At 42.4% G+C, this 25,976-nt stretch overlaps 2 long non-coding RNA genes across 5 annotated transcripts in view; both read left to right on the top strand.

The window, feature by feature from the left end:
• The window catches only part of LOC114691140, a 287,086-nt gene that overhangs the window by 199,208 nt on the left and 61,902 nt on the right, over positions 1 to 25,976 (top strand). The gene's annotated exons all lie outside the window — the stretch shown is intronic.
• LOC114691143 lies at positions 11,634 to 24,643 on the top strand. The gene is made up of 3 exons (XR_003734184.2): positions 11,634 to 13,303; positions 13,677 to 19,967; positions 22,024 to 24,643. It is a non-coding gene; the product is annotated as an uncharacterized LOC114691143 (long non-coding RNA).

Genomic DNA, 25,976 nt, shown 5'->3' with positions numbered 1-25,976 from the left:
ATTTTGGCATCTTCATAGAGGAAGGAAAATCATGCTTGCTGAAGCTCCTTACCCTTTTGGAGACCGAGTCCCCATCTAGATCTAACTGAACCCCCACTTTTCCTTGTTTATCTTGGAAAGGGTCGCACTTCCGTCTTGCAGCTGACAATGTATCTGTAAATTCACTTAATTGTAACACTTACTCAGAATTGACTGTGATCTGTCCTGGTGTCACATACCCTGCTTAAGATGGACTCAGAGTGTGGAGAAGACCGAGGAAGACTGAGGTCCCAGAGGAGTGGGGGAAAGACTATGGAGCTCTCGTCCTAATTCTCCTATTTCTCTCTCTGCTCCGTCCTAAGTAGGAGAGAGAAGCTTATATCATATGTGAGTATCTCCCAGGGTAATCTCCACCTGTTTCCAAAAGAAGAGACATCCTAGGTAGGGTTCTGGCCGCTCTCCCTGAGGAGCCCATTCCCACACTTGGATATGTCTTACTTCAGACGAATCAGTGAACCCCACACCCATGCTTCCGGGTGTCTCTTACTTTCTTCAGAGGGCCTCTCTCTTAACCTTGGTGCTTAATCCCATGTCATATATGTTCATTAGGTGGGGAGGATCTTGGAGGAGATGGCGGGGGAAGAATGTGATGAAACTATATGGTATGAAGAATTATTTTAAAATGAATAAATAAATTTACAAGTCCATAAGACCTCAGCTCTGTTTCATGAAAACAATCTGCAGGATTCTTCCCCTACCTCCATACCCTCCACCCAGTCTGTATATACCACAGCAGTTCTTCATGAGTCCGTTGAACAAAATGGACTTTCCTGGCATGTTTATGAGTTCTTACCACACAGTGGAAAGCAAGTCATCTGAGCACAGACATATATGTGCACGTAGATTGGGGGTAGGGTGGATTGTCAGTCACTTATTATCCTTTTTTTTGGTTTATCTTTCAAGTCCAATTTTCCAGTTACTTTGTCTTTAAAGCTATTGGGCAGAACCCTGGAAGCATCCGACCTATTGCTAACATTCTAAAGAGAATCTAAGTGCAGCAGACCCACCTATTTTGTGTTCACAGTACTTGAATCCTTCATTACCTTCTCCCCAACCCCTCTCTTTTTCATACATTTTGAAATATAGATTTGAGGTAATTGAGATCATGACTGGAAAGGAAAATGATCAATTATAGACCACTTGTCTGGGTGGGAAATAGTGCCACATGCCTATAATCCCAGCCTGCAGGAGCCTTAGACAGGAGAAGTGCAAGTTCAATGCTAGCTTGCTAGCCTGGGCTGTACATCAAGTTCCGGCGGCTAGCTTGGACTGCATTGAAAGATCTGATCTTTCTAACAAACATACAAACAACCAAAAAACAAACAACCTCTCCCCCAGAAAATTAAAATCAAAATAACAATTTAAGAGAGCTAATCTGTATTTAACCAACTGACTGGTCAGTATTTCTTCCGAACTTCATGACTCCGGATTTTGCCAACATCCCAGAAGAGTGCAGAATTAAAAAAAAAAAAAAAAATCACCTATGAAATTCTTATTGGAAAGCCAGCACAGTGCTATACCTCAGTAGGACCAAAAATTAACGTGTCATATCCTCATTCCATGCACACAAGGATCCTCCTGAGGTGCCAGGGAGCTGTTGCTCTCGGTTGCTATGGTGCTTGTTGCACAAGCAGGAAGACCTAAGTTCTGATCCCCAGGACTCACATCAAAATGCTGGGTATGGCTCTGAACACCTGTGATCCCAGCATCCTGGGAGTGGGGGGAAGGATGTAGAGATGAAACAATCGCTCAGGATCTGCTGTCAGGGAAGCCTAGCTGAAAGCTGCTGAGCTTCAGGCTCAGTAAGGGATCCTGTTTCAAGGGAATGAGTATAAAAGTGATAGAGCAGGACACTGATGCTCTTCTATGGCCTACACATACACACACACACACACACACACACACACACACACACACACACACACACCAGCTAACCTTATAGACTCACAGACCTAACTAAGCTGTCCAGACTTGGGGTAGGTAATCACACTATCACAGCCAGTCTTTTAAGACTTGAGAATGAAAACAAAGAGAAGAAAAGGAATGAGTTCACCTTCCACAGATTTTGGAGGATGTGGGGTCACAGGCTACAGCTAGTTTACCTTACCATGTACTGGAGCGGAGTCCAACATCCAAGGAGGTCAAGGCGTTGGACCCCAGAAAACAACCCTGGCTCCTGTGACACAGTTCTCTTTGGTATTCATGTCCTTGCTATGTGTAGCAGAGAGAGACTCCTTGAGAAGTGTCGAATGTGCCAAAATTAAAATCTCTGAGGTAGCACTTTCTGCCTTTAAAATATTCCTCAGCTTCTCCCCCGAGTGCTTCCTATTCATCTTTTGCCATTTGAATCTTGGTAGGAATTCTGAGTCTGCCACAGCACCTTGGACCCAAGAATGTATCTCAAATTATGCTTCTGTATTCTTTTAATTTTTTTTTAAATTCTGCACGCTCAGCACTTTGGAGACTCATCTATTTTACAAATGCTTGAGTAGACTTAATTGTGTCTTGTTGAAAGCTCTTCCTCGCCACACCATCATTCATTAATAACAGGGGGGAACGAAGATGCTCGGGTGTGATTATTATTAAAGACACCAAAGATATTTGGATTCATGCAAACCCACTCTTTGAATAAATTTGGGGCATACTAGCTCACAAGAGCTGGGGTGAGACCTGGGTTTGATGGTCAGTGTTCTCACAACCCTATTGAGAAAAGCACTTAGTCATTGTCTTGGTTCCTGCCAGTGAGACAGGAGTGACATGGAGACATTCGCTTCCATCCCTGCCTATCCTACACTGTTGAGATGTAAATGACTGAAAAGGAAGAACAGGAGACCTGCAAAGGCTGGGCAATATGAAAAGTATGTACATGAGGAAGTTAGTATGTATGTTGGGTATATGTATTGGGGGTGCATTTGCTCCTGCATGCATATGTGGAGACCAGAGGTAAGCCCAGGTATTGTCCTCTGTCAGTCTGCAACTTAATTATTTATTTATTTTTATTTGAGAAAAGATCTCTTACTAACCTGAACTCTTCTGCTGCACTATCTGGACAGCCAGTGACTCAAATCCACCTGTTCCTTCCCCCACCTTGCAGTTATACAGTCACACATCACAAAGCCTGGGTTTTATGCAAGTGCTGGATCCAAACTTGGGTCCTCATTCTCCCCTCCCCACCCCGCCCCAATCCATCTCCTCAGCCCCTACCTTGACTCTTTGGAATATGAATGGCTGCTGTGAAACACAATGTTGAGAAGTTGACTGGAAACTGTGAAGAACAGTCATGGTCCAACCTCTCCCTCTTGATGTGTCATAGACCTTCCTCTTTCCCTGCCCCCTGTTGAAAAGTGCTTAGAAAGCCAAGGATGAGGACTACCATAAAGGGGCCAGTTTTCTAAGGAGCATTAATTTAGTCAGTCAGAGTCCTGCTAGGAACCACATCCACCCTAAGCTTGACCTGAGATGTGAATGCTCTTGGCTTCCCTAGCCTTCCCCTTTGTCTTATCTCTTTTTTTTTTCTCCCAACCCCCCAGACTGTGTGTGTGGCAATTCCAAAAGTATAGGAATGACTCCAGACCAAATCTTTGGCCTATGTCTTTATTTGGTTATCCTCTCTGGGATCTTGGCCCAGTAATCTCTACCTTCCAAAGCCTCAGGGATGGATCTGCATCTCTTGCTTTGGCAGCTTGAACCTAATGACTGAATGAATGACTGAGAACCTCGGCAGAAATAGAACTTGGCTCCCATACCCTTTGGCCAAGGATAGTGAGTTTTATATCACACATCATCCTCTTGGTGTACAGGTAATAGGCATCCAACTTTGGGAGGACACTCTCTTTTCTCTCCTCATTATCCTGGAGATGGCGACCTTTCTCTCTCACCTTGTCTAAGTGAGTCTCGCTGGATGGAGCCCAGTGCAATCCATGAACCAGTTGTACATTACTTCCCTGAAGCTGCAGGCTCCATGTAGTGCCATCCCAGAAGCAGCAGGCCTTCTGTGGGTTAGTAAGAGTCTTCCAGCCCCACCCACTGAAGTGGAAGTGGGGGGGGCAACAGAATCATTTTCTAAATACATAGCAACAAATACTACGACATGTATATACTGGAGGATTATTGATTTTTCCCAATACTCAGTGTGTTTGTTTTTCAGTCTTTGTGCCAAAATACTAGAGGGGAAAAACATTTTAAAGGAGGAAATATCGGCTCAAGAGTTCAGAGGTTTTGGTTTCTGGCCCTTTGTGCTGAGGTAGAGCCTCATGACCAAGAAGCTGTGTCAGAGCAAAGCTGCTCAGCTCTCAAACTGGGACAGATAGGAAGGGACAAGGGACATGGTCTACTCTTCAAACACCCTCCCCCCCCCACACCTACATGCATGCACACACCATGACTTACTTCCTCTATCCAGCCCCACCTCCTAATAAGCCATTCAATCTATGGATTTCTCAATAAGTTAATCCCTTGATGTAGAAAGCATGACCAATCATCACTTGACAGCACCATTGGCTGGGGACCGTGTCTTCAATACACACACCTTTTAGGAGGACACCTTTTGTTAAACCATAACATACCCCCCAAACAAAAGAAATTTAAATTTTCCTTATGAAGAAAAACATCCAATTTTTTAGCCTTGACACACCTAACCTGACACTTGAAACTGATGTACAATTTTGAGTGTAAAATGGCAGGCCATAAGTACGCTTGAGCCACATGCAACCTGTGCCACATATGACCTGTACCACGTGCAACCTGTGCCACATACAACCTGTACCACATGCCGCTCCCTCTCGGCTCAGTCTCATTGCTTAAAGAAAAGGGCCCTGCTGACCATGCAGTATGTAAATGCATTCCTATTCTTCATCTTTCTGTGAAGAGCAGTCAGTTCCTGGGGGACTCCTGTCCTGCTGGAAGGATTTCCGCAGTCTACATCGTGAGCGCATTTGGGATAGACTGACTGTGGCATCCCCCTCAGCTCTCACTTGAGGAAGCTCACCAGCAGCCCAAAGGATACAACTTTACAAACTGTGTTGTGGATTGATAGCAGGAAAATTTTCAGAGTCAGTTGAAGATAGCAGCATACTTGTAACCAAATTCAATGGCGTCAGAACGCTCAGTATGATAGAGAAGGACAGATGAACACCATCCTAGTCACACACACACCCACCCACGCACACCTCTGTTCAGAGGCAGACAATGTGGGATGACAAACAGACTAGATACACCCCACTGCTCAGCAACACCTGTTGACCATGTTTTCTGGTCCATTTTCACCTCTTCTCTTGCCTGCCATGGTGGTATGTGCACTTGACTCCAGACCTCATCACGTCTTTTCAGACGACTATCGGAGACATGATATTCATTTCCAAGAAGCAAAAATAAAAGATCCCACTGGATTCCGAGGGAAAGTGGTAATAGTGGGAGAAAGAACTCCAAGAGGGGACACTGGCAAAGAACCAAGACGGGGTTGTGAGGCTGTACCTAAGGGACCTCAAGCATGTGTTCTCTATAAAGGTCTGAGTTAGCAAGCCATACTAACCTGATAATGTCTCCACTGCCTGGACTTGTTTTTTCTGGGAATTTTGGTTTTTTTCTCTATCACTGTGCTCTGTACTAGTAGATGAGTTCAAGTGAAAAAATACGTGAAACCCTTTGTTTTGTTTTGTTTTAAGACCAGAATAGAATTTAGCCTGCAAAGATAGCAATTATAGTACTTAAAATATTCCTTCCTTAGGCAAAATAAGGAATTGTCTAATCTCTCCTCAGAGTACCCATTGTGAAACCCTGGAGACATTCAGGCCAGATGGCCATGAAGCACTTGGAGTGTCTAGTGCAGACCTGGTCTCCTGCTCACACTCTTGTAGAAGCCCTTGGCCTCCTCACATGCAGCCCAGAATATTCCTTCACTGTCACATCAGCCTACACAATTTATCACTTGAAAAGACCTCCTAAGCCACACTGCAGTGGTTTCACACAAGAAACCGCATGGCCTCAGAACTTGTAGAAGGAATTATGAATGTGACTCCACATGGGGCATCGGCCAGAGTATGGTCTTTAAAAATTCAGGCTGAGATTCACCATTTCTTACATGATAGTTTTGTACGGTAGCTTGCTAAGTTTTTTTTCCCTAAAGGTTATTTTAAACAAGAACCCCATTCTTAAAAAAAAAAAAAAAAAAAAAAAAAAAAAAACAAAAAACCATGATGTGGGCTTACAAGGTGGCTCACTGGTTAGAGGTGTTTGAATGATGAGCTTCATTCAATTCCTAGAACCTACAGGGTAGAAGGATACAGTTGACCCTTTCAAGCTGTCCTCTGACATCAACTTATATGCTCTGGAATATACCCCACTCCACGGTAAATAATAAATGTAAAAAAAAAGTGAAGCTTCAATACAAGCCATACTAACACAAAAGTATATTCAAGACCTTTTGACGCACTCCTGTTACATCTAGGTGTTATGCCCTTCCCTGGGGACACATCAGGAACTTGTCACAGCCTTTTCCCTCATGGCCCTAGAGTTCGAACATGGAGACAGCAGGGTGGACAGGTCGTTGCCTATCTCCAAGCTCCAAGGATGACACTGCCCAACACAATGCCTGACACATTCTTAAGTACAAGACAAGAATGAATTGGATAAAAATCATCAAAAATCGAAACACTGCTAGAATGGAGTAAAGTGGAAATACACAGGAGAAACCAAGGGAATCTGAGGAGATCAATCAGAAAGATTGATTACACTAACACAGGACAAAAGGCTGTAACAACTGCAAAGGCAAAATTGTACTTAAGCAAATGTACGTGGTTCAAATCCTAGCACTGGCCCCCACTATCTGGGCAGAGCTGCCTATTCTGAACCCTATTCTCTACATCTGGAAACTACTCACAACGTCTTTAGAGGCAAGCTTTCTGCATCTGGAATGTAGAAGTCCCACAGTGATCGCTATTAGAGCAAACACAGAAAAAAGATTACAATAGAGAAGTATAAGTACTTAAGTAGAAAGGGTAGGCAGGGACCACACAATTGCCAGGCTCATGACGTCTTGGAGATACATAGGGGTGCCATTCTAGTCTTAGCCCCCGAGCCCGGACAGAAGTAGGGAGAGGTGGTGAATTAAAGAAGTTTGCCTTCCATTCCATCCCATCCCAGAGGCTGCTGTGGCTCACTGTTGGCCCTCCCTACCTGTCCACAGAAAGGCAAATCCTTGATCAGAGTCATCCAATGGAAGGGGACTGTGATAGAACTGTTCACTGTATATGTTTGATCTCCCCCCAGCCCCCTGTGATCTGTATGCTTTTGTCACAGTTAACTCTCTCCACTCATTTGCCTGTGGGCCTTTCCTACTGCATTCTTATAGTTAGGGCGCTTTTCTCTAATTGTATCTCTGTCTGATTCTCTCTGTATGTGTCCCCACCCCTCCCCCAACACACACACACACACACACACACACACACACACACACACACACACACACACACCTGTTCTCTGATGGCTCCAGCTCTTTTTAGGTAAGCTTTTAGGAAATGCCCTGGGTTGCTTTGGCTTGTCTGAGATGCTTTAGTACACGGAGAAGCGAAGGGGAAATGCTAGCTCTGCCTTCAGGCTCCTCCCTTACGTGAGGCAGAAAAAAGAGAAAGTTAAACAAGAGTGAGAGAGGCCAAAGAAAGGAGGTGGTGGTGCTCAGACATGCAAGAAACTGCAGAAGAGATCACATTTTTGTGTTTGAAGGGATCACATTTGGGGGAAGTAGGAACCGGAGGTGTTGAAGATTAAGATTATGGGAGACAAAACAATTGATTGGGTCTTTGAAATCTTGCCAAGAGCCAAGAACTAGGACTAGTGACAGAGGGGACTAGCCAGGTAGGACAATTAAAATGGAAATCGGGCTCCCTGCAGCATAGAGTGGAGCAGGGCCACAGAATCTGTTGCAGGGGGGAGGTGGGGCCAAGTCTGGCACAGTCTGTGGGTTTGAAAGGAGCTGGGCGGGTGGGAGAATGCCAGTTAGCCTTTGTCATTCTGAGCTCAGAGAGGGGTGACAAGCACTGGGCTTCGGCTCACAAGACTGGCTTGGATAGCTTTTGGAGAAATTTCCCCTCAGCTCTTCGAATGTATTTACCCCAAAGTTAGCCTCCCATCAGAGCCTCAACATGTGTCCTAGGAGCGTTGGCCAGTGAAGATTTCGGCAGTGGTACCTGTTGGCTGGAGGATGGGGTCGACTCTCTTCCCAGTTCCCTAGAAGCATCCACTGTATGGAATACAACATCGTTGCATATTTTTTCACCCTTCCCACATAATTGCATCTCCCAGATCTCTAGAGTTGATTCCCCGGTTGATCTTTTTGAAAGAGAAAGTGTGGGGATCCTACATGAAGATGTGGACTCCAGAGGTCTCTGTCTGCCCTGCCTCTGCCAGACCTAGACAACTGACTCAATGGGATGGCCATTCACAGAGAAAGTAGTAAGTTTTCATTTTTGCTATTCTTGTTTATTATTTTCAAGGCTTAGTTGATCTCCAGGATCAGGGTCCCCAAAGCATGCTTGCACGTTCTGTCTGTCTCTCTCTGTCTCTGTCTCTCTGTCTTTTTGGCTCTTTCTCCTCCTGTCCCCTCCCCCCCTCCTTTTTTCTTCTCAGAAAAAATAAATAGTACCCTTCTCACCCTAGGAATGACGTATAAAAGCAATAAACTGCTTCCTCACTGTTCTTATTCTGGGCTAAAGATATCTGAGGTTGGTCTATATGTGCCTATCCTCAAGACAGTAATATTTTAAAATGCATTTGTATCAGCTTACATGATGCATACAGAAGTTCTTCTTCACAATAAACATTATATAACCAATGTCATTATGCTAACTTTATTCCAGAACTTGCACAGATGTCATCTTTGAGGGATTTCTGGATGTATTTGTGCTCCCTCAAAAGAGGGTGATAGGAAGAATTTAGAAGGAGGGTGTGGTCCAGCTGATTCAGCTCCCTTCGGGCTTGTGGCTCCTCCCTCTCCCCACCTCTCAGCCCAGCTCCTCAGACTTAACCTGAGTCAGCTGTCGATTCAATACTGTCTACCTCTCGTTTCCAGCTGGGTTAGACTGTCAGGCAGTTGACCACTTCCCATGATCACAATCATTATGTCTGTGGTCCCTGCATTACCATCAGACCAAGGCATAGGCTGAACAATAGCATCTACCCCCCCAGCTTCTCTCAGCCAAAAATAACAAAGCCAAAGTCCCAATAACAGTATTAATATTGCATTTAGAAGCTCTCTGGTTCATCTCACCTTCTGAGAGTGGCACAGACATTCACTAATTAATCTTCACTACATTCTGTACATTAGAGGTAAATATTCTGAACCATGATGGAAGACATGTATGTATATGCTGAGGACAGTAAAACAGTTACTTATTTATCATGGTTCACTTGATAGAGTAACTGGTATTTTTAAAACACTCATCATAGATACAATAATTAGAGATACGCTTTTGTTAACAAAGTCACTACCCACTTCTAGCGTACCCTTGGGTACTAAATAATTACCCACTTTGTGTGGTTATCTAGCTCACTAATTACCCACAGAAATTGGGGTCAGGTGTTAACTGCTTCAAATAAGTATCCTCCAAAGACCTCACTGAGTTGTATGGAGAAAATGATGTGTTCCTTAGCCTAACTTTCATAAGTCACATATTTGTGTATCTTTATAAGCAGAGTGGGCACAGACAAGGACAGATTAGCTTAGTGTGTGGAAGTCACACTAAACTGTTACTGCAAATCAGAGGGGGTCGGAGAGTTCCGTTCTCCACCTGTCTCTCCTCTTGGATTGGGAACAGTGGCCTGTTCCTGGGCCTTCATATATACAAGTACACTGAGACCATCAATGACTCTCCTTAGGAATGATTCATCTTGGCGTTACAGGGAGGCACCCAATGAGTCAAAGATTTTTTTTTTTGACAGCTCCACCCTTTTTGATTATTTTAGCATGTCTCTCTCTCTCTCTCTTTTTCTTCATCAGTCTAGTGCAAACACTCTATTAGCCAAACCTGAAAAAAGATTCTGACCCAGTCACCAACTCCTGGCACACGCCTTCCTCCTTCCCAGTCATGACAATAAGAAAAAAAATGTATTAAAGATACTCCAACATTCTCTTTTGCCTGTGTGTCCTCCTCCTCTTCCTCTTCCTTCTCTCCTTCCTCTCCCTCTTTTCCCTTTTCTCTTTCACTTCCTCTGCTTCTTCATCTCATATGCTTCTCCTCTCTTCCTTCTCCTTCCTTTGGCATCCAGCCGTGCTTCTGAAGTCTCACCGTCAGAGACAAAGCACAATGAATGTCTGTGATGAGCACAAAGAAACTACCTTTTAAAGCACCCACTTGCAGGGAACCTGCATCCTTGGCTCTCTTCCCCTCCTTTCCTGCTATTTGCAGAACTCCGTATTCTATTTTAACACTGGGCTGTCTGTTGTCTTCAGGATTCTAGCCTCATTGGGAAAATTGGGTTAAGACAGCAATATACCCACTGTGTTTATAGATAGGTAGAGACCCTAATTTTGGGGGTGGTACCTTCTTTGAGAGGACACTGTATGGAAGGCAAGCATTTAAAATGGGTGACAACAGAAACGCTGCATGCTGCTCCCTTCGTCTTTTAGGGATGACTTCCTTTTTCCTTCTCTCTCTCTCTCTCTCTCTCTCTCTCTCCATCTGAAGTATTGCTTATCGTTATTGAGGGACATTAGGCTGATCAATAAAGTATGCATGTATCTTATGGACATGGGAGGCTACAAAGGCTTCAGGAATCAGCAAAATGCCTGCAGTGGAAGCCAAGAGTTAGGCTGAGCTGAGGAAACTGAATGGCTTTCCAAATCCCAGGAATGGAACGTAAGTGGCAAATTAGTGCACGTTGCAACCGGAGGCAACCAGCAAAACCAGCCATTGAAAGGCATGAGGTTTAGCATTGTGATCATTACGTGTCTGAAGAGTGTCTATGTATCTTAAATATAGACTTGAGTTGTTGCTCTTTTATGCTTTCACACAACAATTTCAAAGAAATGGTTGGGCGTTGTTGACTATCTGTCCATTTAAGAAAAAATAAATAAATAAAAAAGAAAGGAGGAAAATTTCACAAGAAGCCTCACCTGCGCTCATTCACGCGAGTGTGTGCAGATGCCAGACAATTGGCCGAAGAACCACATTGCACCCAAGGTCTCACTTCTTCACAGTCCCACCTTGATCTGCCCACCCCCAACACTTTAGAAAATGAGCTACCTGAACTGTAGGTCTAGCAAAAGAACACACCACACACACACACACACACACACACACACACACACACACACACACACACGTTTGAATCGGTAGAGAACAATGTCTAGTTTCCCCTGACCTGATGGTGTATTTTTGATCTCATTAGTAGTCAGGGAGATGTCTCTGTGCATCCGGTGTTGCTAGTCCGGGAGGAGACATGCTACACAACACCGAGAGAGCAAGCGCGAGAATATTAGAAGAGGCTTGTCTTCAAGATATGGAAGGAAGTGAGAGATGACATTGCTTCAAGCTTTGTATGCGAGAGCCTGGTGGGGCGGGGGGGGGGGGGGGGGGGGAGGCAAGGGAAGCCAAGCGGATTCTCAGAAAAGGGGGGACGCCATCAAAGAGCTAAAGGTGATTAGAGGGGGATATCGATTCCTTTCTCTGCCAGAGGTTTAAGCAGGCATGTGAGGAATCTGCACCACGGTTGGCAGAAAAACCCATTGCCTCCTGTAACCAGACACTGGGGCTTTCCAGGAGCCCAGGGAGAGAGCCGAGAAGAAAGGGGGCAGTGTGGTCTAGGAAAATTCAACTTGTCGCTGATTTGTGCCTGATGCTTGCTGTCCGTCAGCAGCCTCCCTTACATGCTTTTTTCCTCTCTCTCCTTTTTTCTCCCCTTGCCTTCTTCTTCAGCGAAGCCTAGGGGAGCCAGTCAAGATTAAATGTGCTTTCTCAAAGGCAGCCACTTCATGCTGCTATGTCGAAAGGGCTATTATTATTAATAATATGAGAGAGAGAGAGAGAGAGAGAGAGAGAGAGAGAGAGAGAGAGAGAGAGAGAAAGAGGAGACTAGGTATGATGATGACGGACTGGCTCTTTGGAGAGGAAAAGGGGAAGGAGAGGAAAAGGAGAGACGGCGAGCTGAACGGAGAACTGTGCATGAGCAGGACCTACCGAGGTGAGGAAAAGAAGTTGTGTGTGGGTGTTCTAAACAGACCCTGTACAGAGGGAAAGAGACGGTTTAGAAGGCTGGCTGGTGTGATTCTAGTTCTTCTGGTGGGGAGGAGGCAAGCCTGGAGCTCTTCACTATTCCTAGTTGTTTTTTCTTTCTTTCTTTCTTTTTTCTGGTCTTTTTTTTTTTTTCTCGGAGTAGAAGGGCCCCCTCCAGTGTCTTCCTTAGGCCGGTGCTTTGTTATTCTGCGTGCCCAGCCAGCCATCTACTTTGCTCAGGCCTGGGATAAAAGAAAGAAAGGAGGGGTGAGGGGAAAGAAATTTTTTTAAAAGAAGCATCTTCCCGTCGGTCCCCTCCCTTTTGGTTTTTTTTTTTTTTTTTTTTTTTTTTTTTTGAGTCTGCACAGGAAAGCTCAGCTTCCAGGCAGAGGAGGTTGGGGAGAGCGACTCTATCAGGTACAGCACTAGTGGCTGTCTGTGAAGATGGAGGGGGATTATGCCTCGGATTCCTCTGAAATATTGGCCAAAGGCTTCAAAGGATCCGCAGCGGGAGGCGAGGGTGGGGGAGCATCTCCCCAGCTCGCACCCACCCCTTCCCACTTTGCGTCTACCAAATGACAGGCTGGTGCTCGCTCTGGGTGATTTTGGCCTTGGCCTCAGCCAAGCAGCTGATGCAGAGGAGGGCCCGGTTTGCAAGACTGACAGAACTCTGCATGCTAGAGAAAGAAGAAGGAAAAGAAAAAAAAAAATGTTTTCCCCCCAAGCAGTCCTTGGGAAATTTTCTTGTTCTCTCTCGATTTATTTATTTTTAATTTTTTAACCGACTGTTTTCCAAATTTGATCAGCCCCAGCCCCTCCCTCCACTCCCACCCTACTGCCTCTCCTCCCACCCTCACGCCCCGGCCAAAGCATAAACCATAGAGTTACGGTCTTCTCTCAATTTTGGAGTATCGCTTCCTGCCCCCGCCTTCCCTCCCCGCCCCATTCTCTGTCCTATTGAACACCTCGCCTAGCCTAGCGCACTGCGAGCTCACATTCTCCCCCCGGCTCTGGATGGCGCTCCTGGAAGCTCTGCAGCCGGGCTCCACTTCAAATGGGTGAGTTCAAAAACCTTTCTAACCTCGGAATCCTGCTTCTCCCAATCCCCATCTCTTAGGATTGTTGCATGTGGCACGCTTGTTCTGGGGGAAGGCAGAGGGTTATTTTCTTCTCCTTAGTCTATTCCTGCTATTTACAAATGAAAGCTTTGAAGAGCTATTTAATCCTGATTGTAGATCACGTTTTTTTTTTTAATTAACCAAATAGAAATGGCCATTTCTGAGTCTATTCATATTATTTCCCAATTTAGTATATTATTTTGCCCAAAACTTAAAAGTTTTCTTTGATATAGCTGCCATTTGCATGTTCAGGCATATATATATATATATATATATATATATATATATATATATATATATATTGCGTATGCAGGGTTGTACGGAGTCAGCAATGGATCTAAATTTTGTGAAGGGAAGAGGCTTAGAAAGCCAGGATGTCGCCACACTGGACCACCTGTTTGCTGCATTTTAGTCCCGAGTCTGCAACTGAAATTGCCTGTCATTCTTGTTTTGCTTTGTTTTGTCTCAAGAAAGAAAAAATACTGTGTTGCGCTCCCCTCAGTCCCTGAGACCCTAACTTGTGATGTTTACCGTTTAAATCCACGGGTTAGGCTCTTGGGAGCTGCGAGTCGTGCCTTTGCGTCGCTGAAGGAACTTTTTGTCTTTTAAGAAAAAGAAAAAAAGAAAAGAAAAGAAAGTTTGTCAGAAGTGATGAGAGTACACCTCTGAGGCTTCCATTGTTAGATGGGATCAGGTGACCAGAGTGTGGCAGCTCCTGGCTTCTGTTGAAGTAGACTGTTAGCATCCTGTGCTGGCTGTTATGGATGCCTGTGTATATGGCTGACACTGAGGCTGGTGGAAAATCATCGGCAGGGTCTATTCCTTGAGAGCAACACGCAGTACTACCAGAGCGTAACACCAACAGCTCAGTACCTGGTGCTTGACCTCAGAACATCTCAGCTGAAGTCCCAGCATGCCCCATGCCTCCAACTTTTAAACTCAACAGTTAATCCGAAAAATGTGCTCAATTAAAATGGGCATGAGAATATATTATATCTGTATTGTCCACACATGTGTTGTATATGGCTAGACCGTGGTTTCACTGACCTAGGTATGATGGAACCACTGATTTGGAATAAATGAATAGGTTAAATATTCAACGCTTGTATTCAATACAAAGGAAAAAAATGAGACTGGGAAAGATAAAACATGTGTTACTTTGCAAGATTTCTTAAAAACAAAATGGAAGGAGTGATACGACCTCCTTGCTTTGGTACCTCTTTAAAAATGTTATGCTTGGTGAATTTAAAGGTGATAAGAATAGAAATGGATTTTCTAAATATCATGGGATGAAAGAAATAATTGAGTGTATTTGATATTGTGTTCTTTGGGGGAAATCAATGCCTACGACTCTTCTTTAGAAGCTGGGAAGATTTTTATCAGGATTTTAATTCAATTCGACAAAGCTATTGGTAATACCAAACCACATGTAAAAAGGATCCTCTCTTGAGGTAATTGTTAGCATTTTCTAGTTTGTAGTTTTCTGGGATTATAACTTTTCATGGCAGGGTAATTTCAGTGATTCAGGTCAGCCTCACATTAGGGAAGAAGGACGCGGCTTACCTTCCCTTTGTTGCAGAAAATTCGGGCGTACAGTTTCCTCTAAACACTTTTACTCTTCTCAGCCCAACCTTTCTCTCCATTTTTGGAAAATGCCTAAATCAGCCCAGACTCCAAATGCTTTCATCTCTGAAAGATTTCGTAATGGTTGTAACCTCATTGTACACAGAGAGAGGAAAGTGAAGGAAGCTGCTCTTCCCATTTTTAAATGCTTGTCTCAATTTTACTCATTTACCCCAAATTACAGTCAAGAAAGCATTTTGCATCAGAATGCTGAATTGAGAAGTGTGCAACAATTGTACTACGTCTTTTGTTGAAACCTCTTGTACGGCTGTAATTTAACTATTACTTGGCAGCCTTTGATAGAATGTGCTTCAAAGCTTACAGTTATTTAAGAGATTTTGTCCATTAGTTTATATAAAATGATTAACGATTCCCCATCCCGTTTCAACTAATGTGCATGCATAGCTATGTGGAAATTATGGTGGTGCATCAGTTTAACTTAAGGGTAATATATATTATCACATTATACATTTGAAAGATTGGCAAACATTTGGTGCTTTTTGAAGGCAAAATATGTATGCAGCTGACGTGACAGAAATGTGTGCATGGATCAATAAAGATATGATAGATGTGATTTCTCTGTGATTTCAAGTGATAGAGGGACATAATTCAACACAAACGTTTCAGTTTGTACTAGCAGGCACTCCTGCTTTCCCATGTTTTCACGTGGATTGCTCCTGTTCTCAGGCTGCTACTGTAATGCAGGTTGGCCAGGCATTCAGCAGTGTGTGCGACACAACAGATTTCTATATTTCAGCAGGCAACTGCTTCGGCGCAAGGGCAGGGTTCTCAACACCCCCTCTTCCTCATGGAGCCCATCAGCGGAGTTCAGTGAAATGAATAACATAATTGGTGGTTGGTTCAATCACTACCAGTCTAGACTAGCCCAGACGCATCAATTAGAGGGGACTGTCTTTTAAAGGGAGAGTGTAGCCGAAACAAGCAGGCTATTATTGATACTGATCTTTAAAAGCACAAATCCAGCCTGGCAGATAAAAAAATAAAAAATAAAATAAAAAATAAAAAGGCGGTGAGCTGCAGTGGGGGTGCACTGGGGGAAGAAAAGAGACCCAGGGAACTGGAGCTGGGGTGCAGAAGGACAGGAAGCTGAAGAGAAAGGGGGGATAATGAGTGGAATGCAGTCTTGTACCTCCTTGGAGCACAGTTACAATTCAGTTCACAGGGTGCAGTGGCTCACCGTATTTTTAACTAGCATGCACACACACACACACACACACGCACACGCACACGCACACGCACATGCACACACAAACACACACACACACACATACACACACACACACACACACACACCTTCACTAACACGACCACCTCCTTTTAAAAAAGTCTTCTTTTTTGCCAGCTTAAAACCAACGCAGTTGAAATCTAACAGCTTTAAGAAGCCGCACTGATAACAAGAAGAACCAGCTGAAACCTCTTTTGCAATATTTACCCAAAAGAAAAATATGTTAAATGCTTAATTTTCAAATCTCTATTCTTTTTATTTTATTTTGTTTTAAGAGAGCAAACTAGAGAAGAGTGCTCATTTTTAAAATCTGATACTGGAACTAATTTTATGGGCAAAACACCTTTATACAAAAAGTTTACAGTTTTCCATTGAATACAGTAAAGTAAGAAGAATGTAACAAAAGGCTTTGGTGATTTGGTAGTTTTTTTTTTTTTTCTTCTCTCCTCTTCTTCTTTTCTGAGGGAGAAAAACAGATGATTTAGAAAGTGTTAGGAACATATCAAGCCCCAGGGAAAGAAAACGTTTGATTGGTATTAATTAAAACACTGCTAATATATTCTAATAAAATCAGATTTAACATTCTAAACTAATCCGCCTAGCATGTCAAAGGCAATGAAAAGTATTATCTTTCTTATTTGCATCTAGACAACTCGAATGCATTTGCTCATTCGGCAGAATTAATTTCTTCCACCAGTCTATTAAATCTCCTCACAGATTTGGTCAAACTTATTCTTTGAGACTAGAAGGGAGTGGGGTGGGGAAACCATGGAAGGTATTTGGAAGACTAGTGACTGTATTTAGGGCCGGGTTTCTGGCTGCCTGTAGTCTTTTCTCTTCCTTCGCTGTAATGGGGTGTGGAGAACAGCGGGGATTGCACAGTGATAAATGGCTCAGGGTTTGTTTTTTTTTTTTTCCCCTTTCTCTCCTTCTACCTGCTGGCTTATTTAAAAATTTCAGTTGCCAAATTATATGAATGGCATTTATTCTGTGCGTTCAGCCTGCTCATCAGCATCTAATTTTTGTTTTCTAATTTCAGAATTCATGCTATCACAGATTCCTAATGGAAAATAAATAAATAAATAAATAAATAAATAAATAAATAAATAAATAAATGTCCTTATAACCAGAAACCCATCATCTTTTCTCGGCTATTTTTTTTTTTTTAATTTTAACTTCCATCCTAAGGGCAAGTGAGGAAAGGAATGTAAAATTTTATTCACCAAGAGCTGAGTTCTTTGTTCTATTTTTAAGTCAAATATTTCTCTGGAAGAATTCCATATTTTTCTGGAGCATGGCGTTTTAGCTCTTTATTGCTAAGCTCACCCAACTGATAATATTGTCCTCAGCTGGTATTATAGCTAAAATGTTTCGCCTGTCACCAGTCTCCCGAAACTATGATAGCCCATGCAAATATGAGGCTAACACAAAAAGATGAATGGGCCGGAAATGCTGAAGACCATATGGGTGTGTTTCCACAAGGAGGGAGTCCTCAGGCTGTGGAGAGGTGGACTGACTGCAGTCTGCACCGGGGAGGTGGCTGCAGACTTCTTCCTCCATTGCCTTTTCAAGTCTCCAAGGTAAAAGAGCAACCGCGGTTTGGTTTCACTTGTATTGTTCTATAATCCAGGCAATAAATGCTAATTAGTAATGCTCAAGGATCCGACCATTCAGAGTAATTATCATAATTTACTTCTTCCTCGTTAAAGACATTCCTTGCTGATTTAAAAAAAAGAAAAAAAAAAAGTCGTCCCTTCCCCATGGCATTGCAGTGAGGATTCACTAGAGAGATGTTCAAGGTACACTCAGAGCCTCCAGGCTGCATTTGAAGTCACCGACATGTGCTGTGCCTTATTCAGAATGGAACTGCAGCTTGATTTCTACGATGAAATTCATATAAATGCATCAGATTCTGCACATGCACAGGAATGTATGATTTTATTTTACAAACCCCAAGGCTCCTCCTTCGGGTCCCACCCCTTTTTCTAAAACCACTTATGAGCTGAACAAAGGAAAGTACTAACTATAGAGGCATCATTAAATGTGAACAGTCACTGCACTGTAAAGTGTGTGCTATGACAACATATTTCACTGCACAAAAGTGCAGATAATTAAATAATTCAACAGCAACCCCGACTAATTAGCAGAAAGATCTTTAAAGAGGAATAAAAAAAATGGATCCAATCAACTTGAAGAATATGCTTCATTCTCCGAGAGATCTCAAATATATTTTAGTTCTTTGGAGATTGATTCATGTAGGGCATGAGGACAAAGCCAGTTGCTCAAAGCAGAGCTTGGATCTTCTTTAGACACACAAACTGGATGTCTGTCTTCGATGAGCTGAATTTAGTGTAAGACTTTCCATTTGCAGTCAAAGGTATACATGCCACTCAGACGCACAGGTCTCTTTTATCTATAGATCTATGACAGCCAACCCTTAGCTTTTCAGTTGGCTTCCTCAATGTGTGTATAGCCTCTCCCACATTTTCTAATGATGCATGTTGAAGTTCCTTATTGATTGAAGAAAGTATCGTGTTCACGGTACAGATAGAATAAGTAACTGTACTCAGTGTTGTCCAGGGTAATACCCCCTCCCCATTTCCTTTGTCAAGGTGTTATTCTTAGTGTTCATTGTTCACTGGTCCTTTAAGCAGGAGCTCCAGATTTAACTTGAGGGCTATAAGCACATTAGAAGAATAATTCCCCTTGGATACTGTACAGAAGGAGCCACCTGCAAAATGTTGATGCTGTTATTGAAGTCTCAAGTGGAATCAGCTTTCAAAAAATTAGATATTAGATACATCCGATATAATTTGCAATCTGTAATTATACTAATGTGCATAGAGCTGCACGTTGCTTTACATGTAGCCTACTTGAGTTTGTCGCCCACCCCCACCCTTGGGCATGTCTCATCATTTGCAATTGCTTCTGAGTAGAATGCTTTTTAAGCCAGCTTATTTTTTTTTAATTCCTTGTTAATTAATATAAGAATAAAAGGACTTTGCAGCCAGTATGCTTGTGTGAGAATGAAAGTGAAAAACCTAGATGTTGAAAACTAATGATCCCTCGAAGGGTTGTCACTGGAGACACTTGAATTCTTTGCAAAACATTCGCAATTCTTTGTGGATTTGTTCTTTATCCTGACTTCGGATAACTTGGAAGCATGGAGAACATCAGAGTACTAAATATTACTTATAAGGAGTACATTTCCTTTGTTGGAATTAGAGAAATGACATTAGGCAGAGATAATAGTTTTTAACTTAATCAAAATAATCAAACCATTAACAATAATAAACAATTCCTTTTCTGCTTTTCCCCTCCATTTTGCATGTCACGTGATGAGTAACTGGAACTCTTGTGTACTAACTTCAGTTCCCTTTTGGGGCCTCAACGTGATTCCAGAGATCTACTGATGGCTCCCCTGGGGAGCCTTCTCCAGCAAGCTGCCCCATGAAGATCTACCTACTAAGAAAAAAAAAAAAAAAAAAAAAAAAAAACAACAACAACAGCAACAAAAAAAAAAACCCAGGCAGAAGCACAGTGAGTTGGCTGGTCAGTCTGGCACTTGGCTAAATGCAATAGGTGATGAGATTGTCAAGACAAACTTGGAGAATTATTACTGAGCAAGGCAATGTAAGGGTCTCACTTGTATTTCTTCTGCATTCAAATTAAAAAAAGGATCCCAAGAGACTCTTATGCTGAGTAGAAGACCCCACTCCACTACTCAATGCAATGGTAGGTATAGAACCAAAAAAACAAAGCTGATCTGCAAAATTTTTAACTCATGACAAACATGTGAAATCTGTCCATTCCCCTACTGTCTGCTGCATGTTCATTCCTCAATTTTTTTTAAAATAGCACTTATAGTATAAAAAAAGCCGTTTTTGTATGGGTTGGGTCTGTGTAACTCCAAAGCAATGTGGAGCTTGTTTTTTATCTTCTCACATATTCTTGGTCTTTCCATTATTCACTATCTATATGAATCATGAAAGTACTATATACAGTGTTCTTTCATAATACAATATCATGCTAATTTATTCACAAATGAATATTGCATGTATGCCAAAAGCTTAGCACCCCATCTTCAATATCATTGTTTATAAAATACATTGCCCATTCACAATATTTAAAAGTTAGTCATTCTATCAGTTAGATCTCGCCTCTGGAGAACCAGCATCCTCAGTGTACTCTTATTTAGTGCAGTGATGTGTCCTGGTACATTCCATTCAGTGTACCTAGCTCATTGATGCAATTTCATTGTGTGAGTATAATGGAGAAGCTGATGTCAAAGGTTTTAGTTAAATTAAAACCACCTGCAAAGCACATCTCATTCACAACAACTCCTGCAGAGTAAGAGAGTAACATTAATACCTCTCTTCTCAAATATCCTTATCTGTGAAGTGAGTGGGTCAGACCAGGAAGGTTCTCAGTTCTTACAGCTCTCAGAGTTGTTGAAGCTATTTTATAGTGTGGGGCCAATAGGAACAAGGCCAGAACCCATGAACCCAGAGTCTGTTGGTATCAGTTGCCCTTCAAGGTTACATCTGATTCCACCTCCTGGGTTTAGTATTTACTAATCTGTTTTGCCCTGTTGAGAAAGCACAAAAGATTGGAGCTCATTTTCAGGAAGGGATGGTGACTGAAAAAACACCAGCCTAGGGGCAAAAATCAAAGAAAACAAAAATCAAAATAAGGCTGTCCAGTGGGAGAAGTGAATTCTTTATCCTAGTTGTAAGCCCACATCCTTCAATGTTGACTTGGAAGATTCCCAGACACCTGCCTTCCTGTTTTAGGCACACCCTGTCCCCCAGCCCTTCTGCTTGCCTGTCATCCCTCGGAGTGCGGTTTGTTTTCTCCATTGGATCGATGCCTTTAAGTTTTGTGTTTCTTGTTCCTCTTGGTTCATTGGGATTGTGGTAATGCTCCTTTCAGGAGCCTACAATGGTTGCTCGACCACAACACACTTCCCAAATGAAACACTGACATGTTCAAAGCCACCTGGAAAGGGCCCCACCTCATTTTTCTCAAACAACCCAGCATGTAGAAGCCCTTCTTAAATCAGACTTGACTCCCCAGTCTTGACACCTTTAATATGCTACATCTGACTAATTTTCTTCCTGTGTGCCCCAGTGTTCCGGGGCACACTCTCACCTTCCTTCATTACTTTCTCCTTCCTTTCCTTTCTCCTATTTTCTCTCCTCTTCCCCCCACTTCCCCTCCCTCCTTCCATCCACTCACCTTTCTTTCTTCTTTTTCTCTTTCCTCTTCTTTCCCTTTCTCTTTCTTACTACTCCTGCTCTCCCTCCTCCCCTTTCTCCCTCTCTTTTTCTTTAAGTACCATGTACCAAGTTCTGTGCGAGGTACTAGAAAGACCAAGATAATTTCAAGGGGTCAGCAATTAGCACCCAGTAATTCCAGTGCTTTCCTTCACTCCTGCATGCTGAGCAGTTAGGCACTGACAACCAAGCTAGTTCACCTTCATCCCCAGGACTTATTTGAATGTGCCCTGGACCCTGCAGTCTTTTGATCTCTGCCTGTGTGTCCTGTTTCGGTGAGGGTAGACTTGAAGCACTCCTTTCAGTAGGACTCTCTCGTCCACACTGGGACAAGACCACTGCTTAACTGATCCTTGAGCAAGGGGAACAATGAAAGAAAGCCGCTTGTCGTTGTCCGAGTGATGTAGCATTTCTGCATTAGTTAGAAATAGCATTGTCTCTAAGGTGTCACAAATTCATTTCCTTTAAAGAGTCAATGTAGTAACTGTCTGTGACATGTTCCATTATCTTTTCAGTTGTACTGATGTTGCTTTCAGCTGGTCCTATAGCCCCCTTTCTCAGGAATGTCTCCCCAGGGAAAGGACAAAGACGGCAGAGACTGCTAGACTGATGGACTGCTCATGCCAACTGTGAAGTTGAAACAAAGCAACTGACCACCTGAAGAGACCCCTCCTGCACAGCAGCCACCCACATGGTGCAGTGGCAGCCAATAGTAATCTTTGCAAGAAACAGAAAAACCCAGACCATTCACGAGTCAAAAGCTTTCCCTTCCTTGTGTGTATTTCGTCTGTCTGTGTTCAGATTCACATGCCATGTATTTTTGATCCTAGTATGAACATGCTTGTTAGTGCAATTGTGTAAAGGCAACTTTGCCCAAGTGTGTTAATGTATGAAAAGACCGAATTTTCTGGGGAGACTGATTTTTATCAACATACAGTATTTGTTCCTGAAAGAGATCTAGAAAGTGAAAGACAATGTCATCACAGGTGACCCACAGAGACCTCATACCACCACGCAGAAACACCACATCATGCCCCCAGACTCTGAGTGGCAAGCTTGGCTCTGTGATGTATGGCAGCTGCTTCCAAGGGTGGAAATCAAACTGGACAAGGGTACATAAGCTACCTAAAATGTAGTGATAAACAGAGTCAGTAGACAATAAGAACAGAAACAAAACCAAAGACAATGTGCTTAGAGGAGGCCAAATTGGTTTGCCTAAGGAAGAATGTTACCCTAAAGAGAAAATATGAAAGCAACCTTTAAGGATGTTAAAAAAAAAAATACATAAATGGAAAGGTAGGAGAAAATAGAGTCCTGAAGGGCATGGCAGAGGAAATCCACGTAGCGAGTTTTGGAGATTGCAAATCCTTCTGTCAACTTGACTTCACTCAACACTCAGCATCCCTCTGTGTGTGTCTTGTAAAGATGGTGCACACATGTGTTTTCCCTCTTCCACCACAGAAGTCACCTAAACCAAACTAGAACTAAAGAGCCAGTTCTCTGACACTAGAAGGGTGAAGGCAATTGGTGGTACCTGTGTAGAACTCATGATTCTTCTGTTTGTAATTGTTAGTTACCAAGTTTATTCCTTGTAGGAAATACTTTGCATAATGAATCTCATGAGAGCTCTAAAAAAATTACACATTGTTCCCACTTCCCAGGTGATGAAACTGATTTTGATGAGGTTATGTGCCTGGCCAAGGTGCTATGTGTGGCTATGAACATTCAAGGTTGTGGTCACAAAGCTTATGAGCTGGAGCCTGAAGTCAGACTTTGTGATCAGTACCCACACTGGTGTCACTTTCCCCACAGCCCTTACTGTCTGTCCATGGAAACAAATAGCCCTTCTGCTTACTTATGGTCTCAATGCTCTCCACGTTTGTATATGAATTACACCAGAATGATAAAATGTATTTTCACAACAGAAAATTGAGAATTTAGTGGAGGAGAGCCTGTCAGCAGTTTAGACATTTCCTTTTGATTTTGGTCAGACATCATGAAACTTTTGACTTAGTTCTGCAAAAAAACCCTAGAAGTTTTAAGAGTAGTGGCCTTAAGTTCCCTGTCACAATATCTTTTTGATAGAAAACATAGATCGATAGTCTGTAAGCAGAGTAACTTAGAAAAATAAAAACCAACCAACCCAAACAAACAAAACAAAACAAAGCATATATTTGGAAGTGTCCCAGCAAGGAACAGATACAAGGCCCTCAGTTATCATTTCATTGGCTTTTAAACTGCTCCTCCTGCCCTAAAGAAACATGAACTTCTATTTGATTACAGAAGGTATTCTGTCTATATGATCAAGGAATGCCTCATAGACGATCTATTAGATCTCTCCAGTTCCTTCCCTCTTTAGCACCTCACGTCATTGTGAAATACAGCTATGAACTAGTGTATTTGGGTCAAGAAGTTGTCAATGATCTGTCCCCAAAGAATACAGAATAGCGACAACTATACCTTTAATGATATTCCCAATCATGAAGTCACTGTTCACCTGTACAGATCCAATCTCCCACTGTACATCCTCTCAACCCACTTGACCAATGGTCAACTTTTGCAAATGTTGTGAATACTTATCCATGACTGTTTCAGTAATACTGAAATATTAACAATGACCACTAGTCATTTTGTGTTATAATCCTCATTTATGCATGTAACTAATTCAAGAATCCTTTGGCCATAAGAAACTAGAACTAAAAATCCCATTCTTGCTTCCAGCCACTCTGCATTTGATTGACATTTAGCAGTGATTAATTAATACAGTGGCCATCTAGATACCATAGATGTCTAAACTGTGATTTTTTTTTTTTTTTTTTTTTTTTTTTTTTTTTGTCTGAAAGGAGATGGTTAAGCTGGCTCTGCTAAGGGACAGATGTCTAACTTTTTGAGATACCTGGATGGATATTTAACTGATGTAACTTTCTACTTAGCTGTTTGACATTGTCATAAGCAGTCCCTGTCATGGCTCTGGCTGTCTTGTTTTTTCAAAGTACTTGTTGGCTCTGTCTTACACTGTTCTCACTGACTTCATAAGTAAACAGGTTTGTTGTTACCGAGTAGCCCAAGCACAAAGTGTGACTTCGTTGACATCTTATGAGTCCTTGACTCCCAATAAAAGAAATGTTGCATTAACTTTGGACTTGTGTTGATTTATTGGAAAAGACGGCTCTCATAGCTTGCTTTCACTTGTGTATGTATAAATCGAAACTAGTTTGTGATCCATAAGGACCAAATATCTAATGGGATAAAAACAATTGTTAAGTTAGAGACACTTTCTAATAATCCCATATCACCTTTAAATGCTGTGGTCATCTACCCAAGTCAGAAATCTAGGTTCAGTCTCTCCTGTGCACAGGCCATGGCTGGGAGTTCAGTATCCCCATTTGGCCTTCCCCCTTTTCTCCTATTCAGATAAGTGTGCTTCTTCCCATTTTCTGTGCTAATGGAGTAAGAAAATGTTATCTTTTCCTATCTGGAGTACTGCCTCGTCCTACCAGGATTTCCCTGCAGAATGTCAAGGAGAATTCAGAGAATTCTCTAAATCATGATCATCATTCTCCAGGAATTAAAATCTTTATAATTTCCATTGCCCTCGAGATCTTATGGCACCAAGTGAACTTCATGTTCTGGCTTCTTCTTCCAGCAGAACTCTCTAGAATCATCAAGTCCTCATCTACCTCCCTCCTCGTACCATCATCTCTGTCTTCTCTTACTCCCTCATCTCCTCACTTTTTCAGACCTGTAGCCTTTTGTCTATATCTCTCTACCATCCCTTCCAAATTCTATCATCTGTCCTTCAATTCTTATCCCAGTAGTCATTTCCTCTCAGAAGTCAGCATCCCAATGGTGTGCTGGCTTCCCCACCAAGGTGCTATACTCTGAATTATCCCATGATTTAAAAAATAGCAAATACAGGACTATATACAAAAGACATTAACTTATTATATATAAAGATACCCAGAGCACTAGCATAAAAGTATAGTTGAGAAAGTCTGCAACAGCCATGCACAGTGTAATGTTAGTCCTCCCAGAATATCTGCTGAATGAATGGCTCATCTGGATCCTTAGCAAGAGGTAATCTGACTTCTTGTTCCCTGAGCTATGGTGCTATGTAAGAGATGTGTCTTTGGATTTGTAAGGACTCCTTGTCTCAGGGGTACACAGTCACAGGTGGATTCCCTTCCATTCATCCCAAGGATAGCTGAGTGGCATTACCCAATAGGATGACCAATGGCTTTGTTTTATGTATCCACAGGCAAACAAAAGAAGGACATCGAACTCTTACTTACAGTGAGGTCAAAATGAGAATGACTCAAGTAGACAATAGATGTGATCAGTCCTATTTTAGTGAAGGGTTAGCCAGATTGTATTACAATAGTGATTATTTATTGGGAACATGCTTATTGTATGTATGGCATACACTGGCCAGGTACTTATTGGATCTTAGGGATGCAGCAGGAAATAG

The sequence above is a fragment of the Peromyscus leucopus genome, chromosome 7, assembly GCF_004664715.2.
Source record: "Peromyscus leucopus breed LL Stock chromosome 7, UCI_PerLeu_2.1, whole genome shotgun sequence".
NCBI lineage: Eukaryota > Metazoa > Chordata > Mammalia > Rodentia > Cricetidae > Peromyscus > Peromyscus leucopus.
This window is presented reverse-complemented; position numbering and strand designations above follow the sequence as displayed.